Raw genomic sequence first — 18,727 nt, 5'->3', positions numbered from 1 at the left:
GATTGGATATTTGGTTAGGTGTAAAAATGTAATAATGTTAACCATCATAAAGGTTCTAAATATGTCCGGTAAAATACCAAGACAGTGTTCAATAGTCTCTCTGCGGACAAAAGCCCTACTAGGAACATCCCAGAAGATAATGGAAGTGCTAAATCTGAAGCCTGATTTGTGGGGATGACTATTTCTTGAGCAGAAATATCAGGAAAAGAAGAAAACCCGTGATAAAGAATAATCATAATAATCTTCTGCTGATTAGTACACAGGTCTGTATATATTGTATTTAAATGTAACTATTAAGTGGGCCTCTTAACGACGTGAATGTTTTAAACCTTCAAGTTTTCGTACCGACTTCCCCCACTTGGAGGCGCACAGATGCGTCTCACTTAATCAAGAGCTGTACAAACGGTTTACGTGTTATTACATTTTCAGTATTTGTATTAGGCCTATGTAAAACACAGGTAGTTGGTGCTTGCTCGCGCTCACACAGGCCTAAATGTTCTCTATAATAATGCTAGGTGGCAAAATATTCTATTCGATGTACTGCTACCATTAGTCATCTGTAAGAAGTACTTTTAATTGGAGTAACGAAAACTTTGGAATTACAAGAATGAGAAAGAATACGTGAGGAATAAGGGAAAGACATAAGATAGGAAGGTGATTAAGGAAAGGTTGAAACTTACCCCTTACATCAAAGGCTAAGTTGCGAAATACATCATTCTCCAATGAATTGGAACAAATCAATAGAAATTTTAATGCAAGAGATTTACGTCTCGTAATTTTGTGTTTTTATATAAAATTGCAAAAAATCATGTCCTTAACTGTATTACCTTTAAATATTCTAAATTTTTCTTGTGACAATAATACGTAACACGAAGAATGAGCCCGGGGCATTCAGTTTTTTGGTTTTGAGACCTATCAATCATATATCTTTTGTCATGTAGAAAGTCAGGATAATTTAATATGCAAAAGAAATAACTGAAAGGGGATCAACATACCGTTTGCAGGGTGAAACCTGTTGGCATTCTACGCAGATGTCTGTTGGATCGTTACATCTATTCCACCACTCATATATCATGTAGACCCTTCAAGACTTGTATACATATTTCATTAACCAGTTAGCCACATGCCTTAACGGCTTTGAATGGATTGCTCATACTCTAAACGATAAGTTGTTACCTTAACAGTAAATAAGCGAGACCTGAGTTATGAGACTTCTTCAGAACTAGCAGATGCTTGATGTTTTGAGACTACTTATAATTAGAGCTTGTTATACTGACGGAAATTCTGGTTTATATGACCGGTTGCAATGAGTTGTAAAGACAGGGAAGGGGTTTGCAGGAATTATTACGCGGTTTGGGCTCTACAGTAAACAGCTCACAGTATAACCTTAATATTGCAGAATGTATTACAGAGAATGAGACCGAATGGGGAACTAACACATGCATGCCCGCATAACGTCCAATCAGGCAGGTTATTAATCATACTGATACTGCTTTAAGCGCCCTTAACACTGGATTTTGACAGGTCATTAATAATAAGCACACGTAGATTTTAGTTAGAGCTGTTTTATATGTCACAAGATCTTTTCAAGCGCATGATTCTTGCCCGTTCATCAAATCTTTGACGCGGCATGTAATTTACTTGGAAGTATTTTTTTATATTCGTTTCTTGTACAGTCTAGTAAAATTATATATTCTTTATTCATAATTTTATTTTAACTGAGTTTGAAGCTCAGGCGTTTTAATGTTCCCGTGGAGTTAAGTAGCACACATTCTCTTTAATGTCGTATAGTGGCACAGCGTGTCCACATTTTATTCTTTTTGTGGTACGATAATTCATTTTAAAATTCGAAATTCCAGTGGGTTGTTATTAATTAGAGATTTAATGAAAACGGATCCTAACAATCGATAGACGCGAATTTATTTTATCTTATGACAGACAGGTAAACTAAGTAGGGTTTGAGGATTTCGCTACCGTGAGTCTGAAGTTGACTGCCTTCTGGGTTTTAGCGCCCTGATGATGGAAGCAGCAAGCCTGTAAGTAATCCATCAGAGACAATACAATCGCTCACTCTGAGAAGGTTGATTTCAATTCGCAAATACATCTGAATTCCATCAGCAAAATACATAGCTTCCTGGGAACGGTTCAGTTCAGTTTACGTAAACCATATAAGACCAGACTTACAAGAAGGGTTTCAACAAGTAACACCGGTGTCATTTTTTGGTTAAAAGTGCGTCAGAGTATTTGGATATATGTAAGTAAAATCAGAGCAGATAGTGTGTTGAAATCGTATTTACTACTTCCACGTTGCTGTCCAGCATAATAATTTCTCCACGTAATCGCAAGACTGGTTGGAACATTTCTTTGAATGGAACACCACCTGGAATGTAAAATTCCTTTAAAATAACAAAATTGTCTACGGCATAATCTCATCTTCAATGCCACAATTACGATTAATGTTGAGAACTAGTAAGATTCTAAAAATATAATAAATTATGCTCGGGCTATCAGCCGTGTAAGATGGCTTAATGAAGAAAACACTGACGTTTCGAGAACAGCTGAGTAGCCCGAGAAGAATTTGTTATACTTAGTCGCCGTGAAAGCTTCAAGCCATACAAGATGCTAATAATATTGTTATTTTATAAAAGACAGTGAATTTCTTGACCACTTTAACAACTATGAACTTCTCTTTAGATATGTAAAATATTTTTCATATGGACGACAAGTAACGATAGTTTTTAATATCATATTTCTAGAGAAACTGGTTAAAACCACTGAAACCCTCAGTTAGGACAGATGGTCTCCGGTGTACGAGCCCCTGGAATACTGAGCAGCGTGCTAACAATTACGCACGGTTCTCGATAAGCAGAATCTTATGTGAATTTTATTCTTGTGAGGATCATGATACTTATACGTTTTTCACAATGTACTTTTTGTGAGGACTGATATAAAAAATGTATTTTCACTGTGTGTCGGGTTCTAGGAACAGTAATAAACCCTCGGTTTATATATACAAAACAGCACATGTCCTGGACAGCTGAGCCACGGTCACATTTAAACAAAGAATCTGCCTTCCCACTTTCAATGGGATGACAATATAGCTGCAAAGAGTAGTAATTATAACCAGTTTGGACCAATGAGTGACGAAAGAGACTAACAATTTCAATGCAACATTAACATCATGACCATTTTTATGTTAAAATATGACAAAGATGTGATCTTCAACGTTTAACATTACTCAAGAATCGTGAGTAATGGCACATTAACACAGTTTACATAACAGTCTACGGCACTATTAGGGAAGATCGGATACAAAATGAGCGACTAATCATAATCGAAATTCTTTTCTTTAGAAAAACGTACAAACTACTCTTTATTTAAACCTGCCTACTGTCCATGCGGTCCAGCACTCCTATTTGGGGATAAATAAAACCGGAGCGTACAGCTTAACTGCTCACCTCCAACAAATGCCGATGTCAAGATAGTGTAGAGTTTTTGGCTGACACTTAAGCATGTGAAGATGTGTTTAGGATAAGGAATGTTCATTTATTACATCTGCACAAGAATAAGTTCGCGGAAAATACAGGCCTGTAAGGTACGTGTAAAATTAACTTCTGTAGGAGAACCGAACATCAAGTTTGAAGGAGTCGGGGATCTCGGACGGTCCAGAACTTCAACTTTCATTTGACCTAGATCAGTGGTATTCAATCTTTTTTGTTTGCATACCCCCAGATATAATTTCTCTTCAACTTTGTACCCCCAAAATTGTTGGTGTATAATTTAAGTTATACATAGTATATAATCTACATATGAAATAAATTAAATAAATTACATTACTGATTATTCAGTGTTTATTATAAAATAATATATATATATATTTTTAAATTTCACATACCCCCTAAGATGTCTTCGCGTACCCCAGGTTGAATACCACTGACCTAGATGATCCCAGAAAATATGAAGATGTGCGGGGATTGTGGGAAATTCTACACTACTTAAGGATTCTCAGTCTTGGAGTAACAAAATTCCATTTCCCTTGGGGATGAATGTCCGGTTGTCCAATCCACAGCCAGTTAAGAAGACACACTCACTGAGGCTCAGAAACTGTAAAGCTCTAATTGGCAGATTGATTCGTGATGTCTTACTAGGTCGTTTTACGTATCCACCATCGGACTCGTAAATTCTCCTTTAAAAAGTGTCAATTTCCCAAAGAAGTGGTTAAGTTTTACTGAATTTCGCATCTATGAACACAAACAAAAATCAGTAATATTCATTACACTAATAACTTGTGACAACCATTTAACTTGGAAAAGTTCTGTAATTAGTGGGCGTCTGAAATGAATTTATTATAAGTCTATTATGTTTTACAATGAACAATAGTTCTTTGTTATGTTAATATACAGGAGCTTAAAGAAGCACATATGTAACTAAAGGTCATTAATTTCGTACGACCACATACTGGGGAGAACATTTATTATTTCGCTTGCAACACTGTAGGTGTGGTCGTGTTTTCCATCTCTCTAAGGTCATGTCAAGTACATGTATTTTTCTGTTCGATTGAAAGATTAATGTAGACTGTTGTAAGATTTGAAGCTTTCACGGCGACGTAACTCAATAAAATCTTCTCGTGCGATCAGCCGCGTCAGATGGCTAAAATACGAAACCGACGTTTCAGGGACCATCAGAACCCTGGTAATGGGGAAAGACGTGGTCCCTGAAACGTCGGTTTCGTATTTTAGCCATCTGACGCGGCTTTTCGCCCGAGAAGATTTTATTGAGACTGTTATAAGTTATTTAAATTTATAGGCTTATTTTGTGCTTCTCTCACAGAAGGAACTTTATTTTATTTGTTGACCCATGAATTGTACTTAAGGTAGTATTCTTAAATGTAAATGTTATATCTGCACACGGCACCTCTGCAGTAGTGATTTTCAGACTCTGGTTCCAGACTGACTCAGTCTGTTAATCATAAAATACTTTTTTGAAGACATTTTGCAGAAGACCAGGAATATTGAAGAGTAGAATTAAGATTTTAATTATCTTTAGACTAACGCACTGATCATTTCTTATTGAGAACGGTCTGGTAGGAGATGCTCTAACGAGACTGCTTTTCAACTTCTCTTTGGAAAATTTCATTACGAATGTTAGAGACATTCAACTCCGATCACAATTGAACAGAACACGTCAACGTTTGTTTCATGCGCCTTTTTAATTCCACTTTAATATTTGTGTGGAATTAATCATTTGAGTTAATTTGCCAAGATTTCTCAGCTTAACTTTACATCAATAATAAACTCAAGGTATGATTTAATTATTCTGTTTATTTAAATAAATATTCTATTTGTATGGTAATTAGAATAAATTATTTTAAATCCAACTTCATAAATATCTGCAACGTATGAACAATATCCCCACGAAACCCAGGACCTTCACAGTTCTAGTAAAAATCTCTAACTGCGGCTAGATCTGATACATATTTATAACATGGTGTGATAGAGGCAGCGCGAGAAGTGCTGGCACTTGCGCAAAGGACTGATTTTGGTCGTATGAGATGGATCCTTTCGAAGAAGGCGCTAGAGGGGTGTCAGCTTCAGTTGGTTTGTAGCCCTAGCTGTGTTTAGATCGGTGCGTCACCGCAGCTGAGGCTGTGCGACCCCCACTACTACTGAACTCCCCTCTCTCGACTTACACATCGCGCATTTAGGTGCCACCATTACTCGCGCGACCTATATCTGTGACTACTGAGTCATGATTACAAGCCATCAAAATGGCAGGGCGAGTCTTTCTTCCTATATATCATTACCAGGCCTGCGTCATGCTCCATTACCTTATATTGGTGTCAATTGGACAGTATTTTCAAGACCAATAAAACAAGTCGCTGTATATAATGCGCAACTACGTTCTACGGTTCATCTAATCACAGAGTAGTCATGTTATAGAGATAACGCTACCCTGTGCACCCTATTACCATCAGTTAAATACTCTTCTATGTAATTATCCAACGAAGCTGATAACAGTTGTTGAAGAAGCATCAGAGTGAGAACGTTGTATACTTCATGATGTATAGGTCAGGGGTGGTAAAACCGCGGCCTCGCGCTCAACTTTACGTACCGAAGAGGAAATTTTGTTTTGCAAGGAAAGGCCCAAGATGGAAATATGTGAGCGTTTGTCAGTATTTATCTTACGTTTATTTTAAAAATTTCGACAAGGAAAAATTGCAGATTCTCAAATACGATGTGAAATGTCTGTTCGAACTAGCTATGAATCGTTGTTTTACGTTCTTAAGGATGTGTGAAAGCAATTAAAATTGTTTGGTTTAATTCTCTATCACACAAGTCACAATTGTAAAGAGAGAATATTGCCGTGAAATGTCTCGGTTGCCCAGACTGTCAGAATGGCGAGGCACTGGGGCAATGGACTGAAGATTCAATACCAAAAACAGTTCATACATGATTAAAAAAATAATCATAAGAACAGAGAAACATTGAACTGAGAAACTAAGAAAAGGAATTTAACTCAAACAAAAGAAGTATTTTATTATTTCCGTACGTAGCACAAGGTTATCTTGTTCAATTATACGCTTGGGAAACAATTCTTCATTCAACTGAAAGTACAAAACTAATTAAAGATGAGAAACGCGTACTTTGTATTGATGAAGGCATTGAAATTCACCGAACCCTCTGGAATCTCTCCTGGAATTGCAACGTTTCGTGGTACACGGTTTACGAAGCAGTGGTGTATGACATTTTCAGCTACCAGCTGTTTATGTATTTGCATCTCTGACGTCACAATCTACGGCGTATGTCTTGGCCATTAGAACACAGGGATAGTGGGTTCCAGTCCCACTCCATACATGGATATGCCCATGCCCACATTTTTCTGTGTGGTGCTGTAGTGTAGTTAGAGGCCTTACAGAGGACCGATCTCCAAGAAGTCCTATCAGATGTCAAATAAAGCTGCAACTTAGATTCCGTGGAATGTTTCAATTCAAAGGCGCTGGAAATTGTCAGTTAACAAGCTCTGTGCAGCTACGAGCTTATTTTCTTCGCGTCTGGTTTAATATCTTGCTTCTGGTCTCTCTGCCCCTCTTCATATTTCTTGCGGCACGTCATTTTTTGGTTCCTTTGTGTCTTGTCACATCATTACTGAAATGTACAGCTCGTAAGAATAGAGTTCAGTACATGCCATTAAAACTAGGCTGGGAGCTAGCTTCAGAGACGAGGATAACGTTCGTAATTTGAAATTAATTGCAATTTTGCGTGATGGGACCACATTACCTGTAGCTCCTTACTTTACAGAACAGCCTCTGCTATTCTGTGTGTATTTGAGACACGCCTCCTATCCCTCTGTCCTTCTAAACTTATTTCCCGAGCCTCCTTCCACTTACATTACCACTCCGCTGGATATTAAATTCAAATGAGACAGACGGTGGAATGTATCACTTTACTGTGTGAATTATTTCTACACGTTTCTGGTTTCACCTGCAATGATGGTGTCCTTTTGTCTACCTATCTAGAATGCTCAATGAACACACGCCAGTCAGTTGTTTATCTTCCAAAAGCTAAGCGACGTAGACAGATGTCACTTCAAGTGGACAGCGTGCGGAACGAACTGAACAAAAACCCCGCCCTCTAACAAAAAAGAAGTTTGAAATTGCCAACTGAATACGAAATGCAATACAAACAAAGGGAAATGCAGCTTTGAACTGTTTGGATAGTACATGTCATCTGCTTTGACTGCCATCTGACGAAAGAGTACGTCATGCAATCAGCACCGAGGATCAACATGTAGTGGTACAATACCATTCTGCTTTGTAGATTGAATCTCTTCTTATGGCCATGCTGTTCGAACGCGTTTTTCAAACACCACTTAAGACTTTCCCTGCTGTATGAACAAAGATAAAGACGTAATATCCGCAGATCAGTATCGCTAACAAAAATGCCTGCCTCTTGGATTCGATTGAGTCCGTTCACTTCCTCACAAATCATTCCTTTCAGATCCATTTTTAATATTATTTTTCCCAACTTCGTCTTCCACGTTTCACCACAAACATTTGTTGCTTGTTTTCTATTTATATGTCTGTCTTAAAATTTTATAGTCGCCTTACACATCTGTGTAGACTGCTTGCTAGCTGACCTGGTTTTAGCGCCATAAATCTCTTTAACACACCACTTTATAAAACACTGCCTAAAGCAGCGTTTACTTTAATGGCTTCTGTAAAAAAAACTGTTAAAATTCAACGAGAAATTATTTATTTCATATCTTAACCACTCTTCGGCTTTTCATTCTTTCTTTTGTCATTTCGAAAATTTATCTCCTCTTTCCTGCACTCTTCAGTTGTTTCTTCCTGTAACTTCCATACCTCAGTAAATACCTGACGATAAACTAATATACAGGATGATTAAAAATTTCCTACGTGCTTCTAAAAACACAAATATAGTGAGTTTTCATTGTCACAGCGGCGAGTGTCGCCCTGGTGGACACCTGTGGCATGTCGGTCAGTTTCTACAAGACTACACGGAGAAATATTCCAGAAGGCTGTCTACTTTAATACAAATAAATGTTCAACTCTCGATTACTAGACATTACAATGTAATGGTTATGTCCACAGATAAAAGTCACCTAGGGCATAAGGACTTTTGAACAACTTCCCAAATCCAACACTTGCTATTCTTACAGGTTCGCAGAGACTTCTGAATCACTCCGTTTGTCTACTCTGTAAAGTGAATCTGAAGCACCTGAAAGGAAGAAAGAATCGATCAAACGTACCCTTACAAAGGAATAACAATAACAAATATCAGTTGTGACTACATATTACGTTATTTTCGATTTACCGGAGCTAGGCGTCGACTTACCTGCTCTCCTACTTTGTTGTCACAGGGAAACACCCACTCGCATACACAAACCGGGAATTATAATATATCTAACCGACTGGGGCACTTAAAATATAACCTGTTCGGCCTCTTTGCCGGTAGCGATCCGTGGAAACACAGAGTGACGTATGACGATAAGCTCTGTGCGTGTTTCAGTATGTGTGTCTTTTACAAGCTGTCGCCGGAAAATGCCTTATCAGTACCTTTGCTTACTGTAGCAATGGAAAATGTAAAAACTATCGTTCAAAGGGACTGACTTTCTCTTTATCGGGTTGTAGCAACAACACGTGTCACTGGGTTTCGTCTCTCCCCACTCTGCCACCGATTAGCTGATGACAATAAATGGTGGAAACCCTCGTCTGAAAACGGCACTCCTATGATGAACTCGATATAATAAATCACTAATCATTTCCAGATTGGAACATGTAAGCATCACTAACATGAAATCAGTCCTGTAATGACAGAAAAATATTCTTTCCATTTTACTGTAGGTGACCGCACTAAAGGTCACACCATTGAACTCACCAAAGAGGTCGTGTGTTGCCAATTCTGTGTTTTAAACAGAAATTCAACACTCATCTTGGATCATACCAGTGTGCATCAAATACGGACAAAGATTTGTTGCTTTCATGTCAAAACACTTTCAGAGTAGCGTCTTTCTCCTAGTTATTTTTTTTAGTACTCTTGTCCACATCTACGTTTCGAAATTCGTTGTTTTAATGCTAACAACGTCTGTAGCTAGTGTGTTAATATTATATCTAAGTAGTCTCGATTAACAGCCATGGTGGTCTAACGGTTAGAACGCTGGCTTTGTAATTCTGGGGTCTCGGGTTCGATTCCCGGCGGTGCCCGAATTTATAACTTGTGTTGGGCAAGGCCGTGGTCTAGGCAACACGGAGTTTTCCTCCGGGGGCTTCCCCGGTTTCTCTGTGGCATCCCAATTACTCCATTCACACACAGAAGAAGGCAATGGCAAACCACTTCTGGATCATCTGCCAAGAACGTATATGAACAGGTCCCAGTCCGAGAAAAGGATGGAAGGATCCTGTTCATATGGACCTGTCGTCAGACAGAAAACTAAATAATAATAATAATAATTCAATTCAATTCTTTATTATAATAATAATAATAATAGTCTCGATTACTGAAGCCACAGAAATTCAGTCCAAATCCTACCAACATTACTCATAAGGCGACATATCTGATGACTTCTAATGTGGTGTTTTATTGATTAATTCAGTTTACTTTATTTCGTCACAAAGGGTAGGATAAAACACGAAGATGATCATGACCTGAAGCGGATCGGATAGGGAGCGGTCATATTTCGTTTAGTACGGTGGTAGGAGTTACGACGGATTCTAGTGGAACACGAAACGCCTCCAGAAAGCTAGGCGGTGCCTCAAGAGAGATTTAATACTGCATGAAACAAAGACAGGTTGTCAATGCTCTAACCTCTTCGATATGTACAGGTACCTAAATTGATACACACATCTCTTGCGTCTCAGACGCTGCATGTAAATTTTTTTTAAAAACATTATACTTTAAACGCTCAGGCATAAATTAAAACCTAGAACAATGTCTTCCAACAACATTGATCAATGTTATCGCTTGAAAGTTCAGATATTTTTACATGGGCTCTTGTTTATTTTGTATTATTTGTTTCATCAACATTTGTTATTATGTAACATTTTCTTCATACAATGTGACGTCTTCAAAATAATATCATATACGAAAGGATCCTTCAAGACCCTGAAGATGTAAACATTCTACGTCAGTGGTAGCTCGTGATCATGTACAGTACAAAGATCAGGAGAAAATCCCTGCTAGGAATTCGATATACGCGCATGCGCAAGATTTCGCGGTGAGTGACGACCCTGACAGCAGGCTTTCGTGTGTTCTAATGGGCATGGCTTTAAGATTACCTCACAGCGGAACAGATTTAATCTAGAATACAATCACAACACCCACAGAACACATTACAGGTGCTCTCACTACACGCTACTCTTAACTGCTTGATGTTTTCGGTCTGTGTGTAGTAGAGTAACTCTCTGGCGTGTCACACTTCCCACCAATGGCAGCCCTCTAGCCCACCTGATAGTATACATTCCCCCTCCACCGCAGCCTAGAACCTACTTCCCGCCTCAGGGATTTACTCGTGGCCGGTGGACAGTACTTGATAAATATGACAGCAACTGTATCTTTATATGTTTATATCCAAAACAGATTTAATTTTTAATACGTGTGACATTTCCTTCCCTGTCACTCTGTACCTTTCCTACTTTCCTTTGTATGAAACTGTTCCCAACCTTCATTATTTTACCGTCAGAGTGCGCCCTTGTCTTCTGTTGTTTTATAGGGTCGTACGGGGAACAGTCCGAGCTAGCCTCTGCCCGGTGGTGACACTCTGTTTTCATGTCGCTTCCATTTATTTCGGACAAAATTGGGGGTTTTCCTTCTGGATTATAAACTGGGGCAGAGAGCCGGCGATGCAATTTATAGTTTGTGAATAAACAATTTTTATAAAGGATTGTGGGCCTGTGTGCGTATCAAGTGCGCGGTTTTGCGATTCAATCCACTCAAGATATTCTGTTGCTGAACTTGCAGTTTTTCTTTCATTGTGAATTATTGTTCATTGTTTCGATGAATCGAGCACTTCCGGATCCGGATTACCTCAGGAAGGATGAGCTGGAATACGAAGTCACCATACGGAAGGGAGTACACACAACAGTTGAAGGTCTCCGGCCTTCGAAATCATTTACGTGAATTAGCTGGCAGCGAGAATCACATTTCGGCCTTGGACTCCATCGAACCACTGGGTGAGTTGCGAACCTAGCACAATATTTTTTATCAGATCCAAGAGGTAGTAGCTGACGTTTGTTCTGACAACATAACGCATAATCAATATACTAAGATTATGACGCGCCTACCCCATTTGACTTAAAGGTGTCTCGCCGACAGGAAAGTTTTATACCAGTCCAGTACTGCTTCGCTAGACGAATTGTCTGAGGACATTTCACACTTAGTGTCGTCTATGGAAGAGTCTCGTAGCCACCTCTTCAAACGTTCCCACGAGTCCCCCCCCCCCCCCCCCCCCGGGAACCCCGTTCTCTTGATCATGTTACCTCCGATTGTACCAAGGCTCTTATTTTACAAGCTGCCTATCTTAACCAGGATTTTTTTTAGAGTCGGCAAACATACGTCATGTCAGTACACGCGTGTTTCAGTGCACGAAGTTACCCAACGCCTTTGACAGGATTTTGTCCCGTCAAACTGTATTTTCGGGTGATACCCGTGAGTCGGTCTTACATTTTTTGAAACTCCTCGTAGAAATACGTATTAATGCTGCAGTCTTGTCCATTCCTGATATTTCTATTTTGAAAATTTTATACCCGTATACGTCTGGCACATTGTCAAGGAGACTTAGTAAATCTATCGGTGCTGCCACGTCTGTCGATAGACTTCATGTGGACACGCTGGAATTCTTTATCCCGTCTTGCGCTAAAGCTGGGTTGCAAGAACAGTATTTCGTCTGTGTTCAACGTCAGAGCGAGTCTTTAGCGGACTATGTGGCCGATTATACCAAAAGGTTTTTCGTTTTGAGTGCCCAGAGGCCGATATTGTAGGTGGAATTTTGGATTACTTGACTTCTACTATAAAGTCATATTTAGTTTTCGTTAAGGAACCCACTTCTATAGTAGAACTTGAAAACCTTTGTGTGAGTCCTGTTAGAGTTGAATATTCTGATAGTATCGGGGCCTCGTTTCCTCCAGGACGGAATCCGGTGCCTGGCAACCCAAGAGCCGCGCCTCGTCTGCAGTTTAGCAGGAAATGCTATTTATTGCCATCGTTCGGGCCATGTTGTAAAAGATTGGCGGGACCACTTCTCGCTCTAATATTCAACAACCTCCCATCACCCGGACCCGCCCATATTTTTTTATTTTGTCAAGCCTTCGCAACTTTGTGTTTCCTTCGCCGGTTGTACCACGGGTTTGGCCTCTGGTGGATTCGAGAAGTTCTTGCTCTGTTATTCCTTTTACCCTTCGTCTGGAATTAGGAATTATTTTATTTAGTGTTCTGTCTGACGACAGGTCCATATGAACAGGATCCTTCCATCCTTTTCTCGGACTGGGACCTGTTCATATACGTTCTTGACAGATGATCCAGAAGTGATTTGCCATTGCCTTCTTCTGTGTGTGAATGGAGTAATTGTTGGGATGCCACGGAGAAACCGGGGAAGCCCCCGGAGGAAAACTCCGTGTTGCCTAGACCACGGCCTTGCCCAACACAAGTTATAAATTCGGGCACCGCCGGGAATCGAACCCGAGACCCCAGGATTACAAGGCCAGCGTTCTATCCGCTAGACCACCGTTGCTAATTAGGAATTACGTGATCTTTTAAGATTCGTTCTTTCACGGGAACTCCGGTTAAATGCCACACGGCTACCTCTCAGCCTTCGTCTATTCTTGGCGAAGTTAACTGTAAACACCGTTTGGACAAATATCCTTGCCTTTTCAATTTCTTGGTTTCTGATAACCTCACGATTTTGGTTATTTTGGGCGGCGATTTCTTGGTCAAAACGGGCTTATTAATGGATTTGAGGATCCGAGTCATTTATTTCCCATTTCACTCTGGGAATAAATTGCCCTTTTGCACTGAAGACCGCCATACTATCGTCTTTTGGTGTGGTGGCACAGATTGAAGCAGTGCTAAGCTTTCAGACAGAACGGTTACAGCGACCGGCAGATCCGACGAGCCCTCAACCTACCAGCGAGGGTGACACCGCCCTCGGAGAGACCAGCCCCGGATGCCTTCTCACCCAACGTAAGAACGACATTCAACCGCATCAGCAGGCTGCCTGTGAGTGCGGCAAAGTGTACATTGGACAGACCGGCCGTTCTATCGGGACTAGGGTCACGTAGCATCAATGCCACTTCCGGCTGGAGCCACGTGAAAAATCCGCCGTGGCCGAGCACTGCTTCAACCGGGGCCACCGCATCCAACTCCAGGACACCTCCATCCTGTCAACGAAATCCGGATACGTGGATCAGGGCGGCCATCGAAATTGAATTACACCCAACTTCAACAGGTTCGGTTATATCTCGAACATGCCAAGGGTTGTGTCTCAACAGTTAATTCCCGTAGTTTTCCGGTTTTACGAGTCTCCACGTGGTGGTTATCTTGGAATGCATAAAACTCGCCATGCGGCCCGTTAAGCTTTTGTTTGAAAGGGAATGGAGAATGATACCGCTGCCCGCGTCGAAGCTTGTCAGATTTGCTGCACGAGTAAACCGGCCCGTTCCGTCCATTTTGGTGTGCTCGCATCAGAATTGGCCACAGCACCGATGGAGAAAATTTTCATTGATTTTATGGGTTCGTTTCCTAGATCCATGTCCTGTAATTCTTATGTTCTTGGTTGTGTGGATGCTTTTTTCGAAATTTACCTGGGTTTTGCCAATCAGGAAAGCTACATCATGCTCCTCACTTAACTTGTGAAATTAGTCTCCATGATTTTCATAAGCAGTATTATATTATATTTTGGTTTAACAATACAAAAATAGAAAATAAGGTTTCTAAGATTTTGTAACTCCTTGTAGATTACATGTATTTGTAGCTACAAATTTACTACATTGACATATGTGAGGTGTTATTTGAATTAGTAATACGAAATTTTAGAGGTATAATCTATTGATATTTCTATAGAGAAGAATAAATAAATGCTGTTTTTTGGCAAGGTCAGCTACGTATTTTCTTCAGTCACACAGAACAAAACTTTAACACCATAGAGACAGTTCTGGCTGTATAAAACATTAATTCGTTAACTTCCGAAACTTATAGAAAAACTAAAGCAGTTTCCTTCTTACTTTCCTCTGCATATCATTCATTATCTTTTCACTGTGTTTCATTTAAATAAACAAATAATGTTTGCTATAGAAGTAGCTAAAATATTTACAAAAGCGTTTGTCGAATCCTTTTCTAAAGAAACTTCTGGACGTCACGACGTCATTTCACTTCATTCTTTTATGAAATGAAACCCCATTATATCGGATTCTGACATTAATATGAATAGTAAGGAATCGTTTTAGAAGAATTTCAAATTTATTTAAGCCTTATTAAAACGCACGTAACGTCCGAATTTAACGTACGTGACATCAGGCATATTTGTTTTTGTTTATACGAAACGATCACAACATCTATTCAGAAAATTTTCTTATCCTGTATTTTGGCGGCTGGAGTTCAAAGTGCAGCCTCGGCTTTCTTGGATGTGCCGCGTCAAATGTTGAAAATGATTTAACTTTTCGAAAAAATACTGCACTTTTTCGAAACGTTGGATAATTTTCAACATTTGGAGTGATTCATCCCCGAAAGTTGAAGATACACGAAAATAATTTTTCTTACACCTAACATACGATATCTATTTTACCTAGTGAACCCATAACAAATTGTATCTCGGCTTTTCCACTGTCATAATAGAACCACACACTCTTTTGAACATAACCCATGTGACAAAATATCATTTTCACACAGCCAAGAACACCCAGGCCCTCTGAAACAATTTACGAAATTTCACACATTAATTTGTGTTACTTGTGCTGAAATTATTCTGGATTTTAAATACACGGAGCTGCCTCTGTTTACAACGTTAATAAGTTTTATAACTTTCATCTGTAATTTAAGATGATATTATGTAAATTATTACTCTCCGTAGGGTATGGCTGCCACGCAAAAGTTTTTGCCCTTTTACTAGAATGGCACCGGTATTTACGACTTCAAGCAAAACACAGGCAAAGAGTGAAGGTGAATTGTGTTGTTCTGGGAAAGAACAGGACAATACATTTTAATGGCATCTCATATATATATATATATATATATATATATATATATATATCATACTCTCATCCTGTTCTTTTTTATAGAACTGGGTAAATTTAAGTATCATTTTATGAATCGCTCAGCAATTATTTCAAGTATAGGTTTGATGTTTAAAACACATAATTTTCAAAGTTCTCAGTTTATGACTACACGCCAGTTCTATCGCCCATCTATTTAGTCTGCCATCGTGAACAAACGAAGGAGTGAAGGAGTAAACCTATGCTAATGGCAGACATTAACTCAGTCCCTACCCACTACTTTAGCTAGCTCATTACTATTCTTTCGAAAATTTACAAGTTTTTGAAACAATATTCCAATAACATTTTATTGTACTATTTATGGTACAAGAATGTTTTAACCTCACTCTGTAGCAGATTCAGTTTGAATTTTATAGCAGATGTTTAATAATAATTTAGGGATAAACTGTCATTTGGTAAACTCGTACATGCCTCCTTTTGTGTTGTATAAACACTGCTAATTTCTTTACAAAATTGTTTTCTAAAATCGGATTGATTGATTTATTTATTACTCTCCCAATCAATGATAATGTATAGTTACCATTTTAGGGATTAAAAAGTTTGTTTTGAAATGATGACTGTAGTGTAAAAACACGACAGACAGAAGACGCAAATAATTAATGGGCTGCCCTCATACAACAACAACAACAACAACAGTGTTAATGAGCAGTTAGCAGGTATTCTTTGGACTGAAAAACTTTGGAAGTATGAAGGTTGTTTCAAATTGTGGTGTCACTCTGAGGTGTTAATGTGATGTCGTCCTTCCTCATTTATCTCTGTACAAATGTACTTTGCATTGCTTAGTATGCTGAAAGTAAACATACTCTGTAACTGAGAATTTATTTACTGGTACAATAAATTATTTTAGGCACAATCAGCCACGAGGTTCACCCTACGCGACACCACCTCACCGCAAGCCTCGTACGCTGACTCAGGTTTAAAGTATTTCGTAACCGGATCGGAAACCACGTAGGCAAAGACATGTTTCAAACTCAGTTTATGTCACTAAGTTATTTAAGTGTTGTGGAACAACTAAGGAACATGACAAGTATCAATACTAAAAGCTTTTCAAGTACAAGTACACTAGGATACTGTATTTGTTACGCAAGATAGCAGACTGTACAGACAGAATAGCGTAATATGAATTTTATTTAACTAATAACAGGCTATTCAAAATGAAAATCGTCATTGGTCTTACAGTTTTCGACAAATTTAGTCCAGGCGAATACTAATCATCCCAGTCGTCACACTACTGTCATCTCGTGTCTTATTTCATATTTGACTGAAGTAATTACTACGCAGGGACAACATCGTAAAACAAATTATAAAATGAGAGAATTTGTCAGTTTGAACCATAAAACAGGCTGCCAGGAGTGTATTTCCTTTAATCAGATAACCAATTAAGTGTGATATTACGTAATTTTCAAGTATTATTTTTGACTTTCAACGTCTCTTCAGAGCACAGAGAAGGAACTAGAAGTTTTACTGCGTGCTTCGTATTGCACGCCACTGACACCAGTCCTTTGTGAACCTCCAGAAGCTAGTTTCCCCTTGGGCAGGGGTGTAACCCTTTTTTTTAATATAATGAAGTATGGCGTTATATCTGCGGTAGGGACTAAATTCTTAAATATTATTCAGACGAACTTCGGCTTCAAATGGTTAAAAGAAGGTATAAGCTGGTTCTGAAGAAGGTATTAATATGTTTGCGCCTACATGAAAGTATAAAAAAATGTAATCTCTAAAGTCGTTCTGTGTTTGATTTTCATCATAAAACGTATAACACTTGCATTTTAAGTAATTAAATTAAAAAGTAATTAATTTAATAATTTTTATGTTAAGTACCTATATTATACTTTCTTATTCAGACATTCTTCTACCCTTATAGACTATAATAATCAATTTCATAAATAGAACTAACGCATGAATGTTTAAGTTTTATTGTGAGCTTGCCGCTTTATATCATATTCTCAGTTAATCACATTTAAGATGCAATTAATACATTCTTCTGTAGGCTATGTTCACACAGAAGGAATTCGTAAAATCCTGACGAGTACCTTTGAAACGAATTTCTGTAGATAATACTGTAAACGGAAATGTTCTTGGGTTAAGGGTTACATATTCTTTTTCTATTATACTCAACAACACGTCTACGTGTCGGATAATCAGGTTTATGATCAGCTTTCAGACAAGAATGCTGGATAAGAAATTGTTAACGTTTTGAATCTCCCCACAGTATAACTGAGGGCACTTTCTTGTCTTCTGCGTCTAAGTGCGAATGTTAATTAAAACGTCGTTGTATCTGATGTTTGCTCAGAAAGCACCTGATTCAAATCAGTTGGGTTGTTTCCTTGTAATCCATCAACTGAACGCTTTGTCGATGGTGTAATATTAGCCACAATCTCTTCTTACCTTCTTATTCATCGTCCACAGAGTTTCTAGTATTTCTGATGCTACGTTCGACACTTAGTATAACGAGATAAAGTATAGGAATCGAATAATGGCTGCTATATTAGCATCACGTTCAGCTTTAATGACGCGTACCAAACGATAACAGTGACGTTATCGAATGCTGGGGATAAACTGTTTTTACAAATATAATTTCAACTACTGGCCCTCAGGAAGAGCGACGTCTATGGCCGTCACTGTGTTTCTGACAGCGCCAATTACAAAAATTATATTTTGATTACAGCAGAGCACGAAATGGAACGCTGACTCGAGATTTTGTCTGGACGAGTAAGGAGACCCTACAAGTGCAATATTTCTTTCACAATATGGGGCTTGATCAATTATAACCGAGGGCGTATTAGCAGTGTTGAAGAAATATAGATCGAGTTTGTAATTGTGGAATTTTATATTGCGCAGTCGGATTTATATAAATGTTATTGCATTTTATAATGTGAATATTATGCGATATCTCCTCAGTTCTAGTTCTGTCGTCATGGCGGGAACAACAAGAAAAACTTAGTC

This window comes from Zootermopsis nevadensis, unplaced genomic scaffold, assembly GCF_977971745.1.
Source record: "Zootermopsis nevadensis isolate Lab colony 2312 unplaced genomic scaffold, Znev_1.0 Znev_ptg000030l, whole genome shotgun sequence".
NCBI classification, from domain to species: Eukaryota; Metazoa; Arthropoda; class Insecta; order Blattodea; family Termopsidae; genus Zootermopsis; species Zootermopsis nevadensis.
Note: the sequence above shows the minus strand (reverse complement) of the source record.